This window comes from Balearica regulorum, chromosome 2 (assembly GCF_011004875.1).
Source record: "Balearica regulorum gibbericeps isolate bBalReg1 chromosome 2, bBalReg1.pri, whole genome shotgun sequence".
Classification (NCBI taxonomy): Eukaryota; Metazoa; Chordata; class Aves; order Gruiformes; family Gruidae; genus Balearica; species Balearica regulorum.
Window position 1 is genome coordinate 117,239,454 of NC_046185.1, and position 4,645 is coordinate 117,244,098.

Consider the following 4,645-nt stretch of genomic DNA (forward strand, 5'->3'; position numbering starts at 1 on the left):
GCTTCTTCTCTAATGAAGGCTAGAGCCGGCTGTTCAAGTCATAACAGCTCCTACGCAAGGAGCTAAAATTAACAATTGCATTATGCACTGAAGATTACTCATTTCAATTTTAACCTTTTTTAGTGAATTCCACCACTTTTCATTAAAAAAAGCATATATACATATTTATATATAAGCTCATCTGTTTGCTTCAACAGAAATCAATGAGGATATGAGGAAAAAGGACTTGCCTGCTTTTTAACTACGGCTTCTGCTCCAATTAAAATTTCAATAGTCAAATGCTAGTGAAAAAGAAGCTAGGTGGGTGCTTTTAGAAAGTGACCTGCTTTGCCAGGGTAGTGAATTGAGATGTTCATTTAATAAGCCGAAAAAAAAGTTTAAATGATCAAGAATGGGAGGAGGAGAAGGAAGAAATCCTATTCCCTGAACAACGGCCACCAGAAAAACTTTCTTTTGCAGCACTGCGTGAGGAGGAAAAAGGAGATCTCCGGGTTACGGTTCGGAAAATAAACCTGAAGAAAGAGTTGCCTCAGCAATGCAATATATACTGTTCATTAGGATTGTGTTTGCCAGCTGAATAGCTGATCTGACAGAAAAGGAGAATTTTGGGATGAGTGGGACTGATTTACGAGCCATGGCTGTGTGCCGACTGTCTTGATACAGCAGGCACCTCTGCTTCAACTGTGATTCATGTGCAAGCCTTGAGAAATTAGAGCAAATACACAAAAACAGCAAATAGGAGGAAACATATCGTTCTACTTGAGAGGAAAAAAAGAAAAAAAGCTGAAAGTCATCTCACTCTGATATTAGACTCCTTGCTTCTGAGGCATATTTTAAATTGCGCATGGTTGCAATTGCTGTACGGTATGTGGCAGCGCACTGGAACTCACCACGTTAAGAGAGCTGAATTTCACGTGCCAGAAACGTGATTCAGCCTTTCACAAAAATCAAGTCCTGCTCTCTCTGGGAGCTCAGGCGCACAGAGGAGACCAGCAGGCAGTTCTATAAACTACCACTGTAGTGGTATATATACATAAAAATATTTCTTTTCCTGAAATCTCTTAATAATTTGTACAGAGTAATACAAAGTACATCTTTCCACTCGCTTTTTGGTATTTCTCACTAGACACTGTCGGAAATTTTATCTCATTGACAAACATACTTATAGGATCATGATGGGAGTGGCAAAGGAACAATATGGAAAATTATGCCTAAGCACTCAAGCACATACGAATGTATTTCATGGAGCTAATAGTCAGAGAGAAAACAGTGAATAAACCACTGACTTAAAAACCTTTAACCCTTCCATTAATCCATTCTCTCACACTTTTGAAAGAGATAGAGAGAAAAAAAATCAACTAAAATCAATCACAAACCAAAAACCCTAAGGAAATATAGTACATTAGTTTCACCTGGAAAACATCCAGCCAGAAGATAGACCATTGCAATCAAAAACCTCCAAAGCTAACTGAAAAATAGACAGCTGTACCAAAATCAGGACAGAAAAAAAATATTTCAGGATTCTTCACTGTTACCATGTGTTGTGAATTAACTATTCATAAGACAAACAAACAGAGCAAAACAAAAACCAGACAACAAACCAACAAAACAAAGGGTATCACATCCAGCAAGTGAAGATATTTGCTAAGACTCCAACAAACAGCATTTCTGGTCTTGTGCCACGGATGCTCAACATAATCTTATCATGCTTTACCAAAGACATATTTCTTCATAAACTGGAGTTCCTCATATTGTTACACTTAAGATCTCCAACGCAAACATCATTTTTCATCAGCAATGTATAAGACGACTGTAGAATCTTACAGTAAAACAACAAAACCCCCCTATAAATTTCCCCAAGAAAACATAACCAAGTAGAAAATAAGCTTACGGTGTGCAGCTACCATTTTTCAAACCTGCTGACCGTGTTTCTTAGGATTATTTGTTTAAAATAAATCCTTCATAATTATCTTTTGGGGGGAGGAAAAGAAAAAGTCAGGAAGAACTCAACATATAGCAGTCACAATCAAGCTCTTCACCTTCCCTCAATATAAATTTCCTCCTCCTCCTCCGTCAGGCAATTTACAAGTGATGACTAATCATTTACATACTACAATACGTAAAATACACTTCTGGTTGTTTGGGTGGGTTGTCAAAGGAACTCAGGTTTCTATAAAATACTTCAGGGAGAGTATAAATAGCAAAAAGGAATCACTCAGAAAATAGCCATTAAGAGTGAGACATTTTGATTGAAAATACATCTCTGTTTTCCACACGTTTCCATGATATCTGGTTATTCACTGATGAATGCACTTTTTTCTATTGTCAGTCCTGCAGTGACAGCACTGCTATGGAAAAACATACTGGATTATTCTCTTTCTTGCACATCAACAGAAATGTCAGCAATGATTTGACTGTCAAAATCTTCAGTACCGAAGTGATGCAAAAGGCTGAATAAATGCACTTGTGTTTTTGATCCTCAGGTAAAAACTGCAAAGCTTGTTGCTAGGCAAAACCCACCTTCATTTGCAAGTGAGCAAAATTTCATAGGGGTGTCAGGATCTTAGAAGCGGTCTGCAAGAGCCTGTAGCAAAATTTCAACCTCTAAATTCCTTAAAGAAACTTGAAACTTGCACACCACAATGAAACAGAAAATATGGGTGCCCACCAAGCCATTTGTAGCACCACTTTAAGGGAAATATAACCTGTTTATACAGAATTTATAAGCACCAGCTGATCAGCATACACTGTGGAATGGAAATGCTGGTTTGTTTTTTTCTTTTTTTTTTTTCTTTTTTTTTTCTTAAGTTGCTTGCTTTATTAACAGGATTTTCATTTTAGAAGCTGAGGGTACTACTGAGCTTGAGCAGCTACTGCCAGCTCTGGCTCAAAGAGACAGGGATGGAAGAAGACACCCATGGTCATATACCTTCATGCAATGCATACCACGCAGATTCCAAGAAAAGTTTGTGGGAAGGAATACACTTAATTTAACGCAAGAGTTTAAAAACTATACCCAGAAGAGCAGCTGTCAAAAAAAGCACAGAATAAAAAAATGAGCAAAAGCATTAGAAAGCCCTCCTAAATGAACATCTGATAGCTGACTGTCAACTGAAATTAAACAGACACATCTGACAAAAACCTAACAGCCCACCTCAGGAGAGCAAGCCCTTTCTATATTACGTATCAGGAAATGTTTTGATGGTCTCAAAGGTATCACATACTGAAGCAGGAATTCTGAGATCCTTATGCTCCCAGTAAGCATTAACATGTCCTCTCTCAGAAGTGAAGAGGAGCAGACTTTAATGCCAAACAGCATACTCTTAACCAAGAGCAGGCAGCAGCAGGCGGCAGGATTGAAACGTGCCAGAGTGAAACCCAAGGTTCTTTCTCCAGAAAGCTGCTAAGCATAGAGGTATAATCATTTGAGCCTGAACGGCTCCTGTAACTGAAAATTGGCTGATGTTGGCGGTACCTATACGTCAGGATTCTTCTCATGCCATAGTGATTCTCCACTTGCATGAATGGCTCACAAGTACAAGCCCATGAGCTGGAAGCAGAGATGTCAGTCACGACTTCCGCTATGCGATATGCCCCTTATCCATATGTATAAAGATAGCTTTGACTCACTATTGCCAACTCACTCATCAGATTCCTAGAAACCATTGGAAATGGACTACGGCATTATCTTATCAGTACACACGGCCCTCAATGTTGCCAAACTCTCACGGCTTAAAGCATAAACTTCCTGTTATTTGACATTTAATTAAATATTCCAGTTCCTACCATGAAGCAAATCTATGAAAATCTCCAGTTTCACATTGAAAACAAAGGCTTCAACTCTCTATGGTGGCTTCAAATAAAATCTTCATGATATAAAATCTACTGTTCAAAAAAACAATAGCACTGACCCCGCTGCACACCAGGTGCCCCCCAATGCTGCTCTGTCACCCTCTCCTCAGCTGGGCAGGGGACAGAAGGTATAACAAAAGGCTCCTGGGTCAAGGTAAGGACAGGGAGAGATCAGTCATCCATCACCATCACAGGCAAAACAGAGTCAACTTGGGAAAATTAATTAATTACCAATCAAATCAGAGTGGGGCAATAAGAAATAAAACCAAATCTTAAAACACCTTCCCCCCCAGCCCCCCTTCTTCCCAGGCTCAACTTCACCCTCAATTTCTCTCCCTCCTCCCCTTCCAAGCAGCACAGGGGGACGGGGAATGGGGGTTGTGGTCGGTTCATCACATGTTGCCTCTGCCGCTGCTTCCTCCTCAGGGGGAGGACTCCTCTCATCGTTCCCCTGCTCCAGCATGGGGTCCCTCCCATGGGAGACAGTCCTCCACCAACTGCTCCAATGTGAGTCCTTCCCACAGGCTGCAGTGCTTCATGAACTGCTCCAGTGCGGTCCCTCCCACGGGGTGCAGACCTTCAGGAGTAGACTGCTCCAGCGTGGGTCCCCCACGGGGTCACAAGTCCTGCCAGCAAACCTGCTCCAGTGTGGGCTTCCCACAGGGTCACAGCCTCCTTTGGGTGCCTCCACTTGTTCTGGCATGGGGTCCTTCACAAGCTGCAGGTGGGTATCTGCTCCACCATCATCCTCCATGGGCTGCAGGGGGACAGCCTGCCTCACCATGGTCTTCAC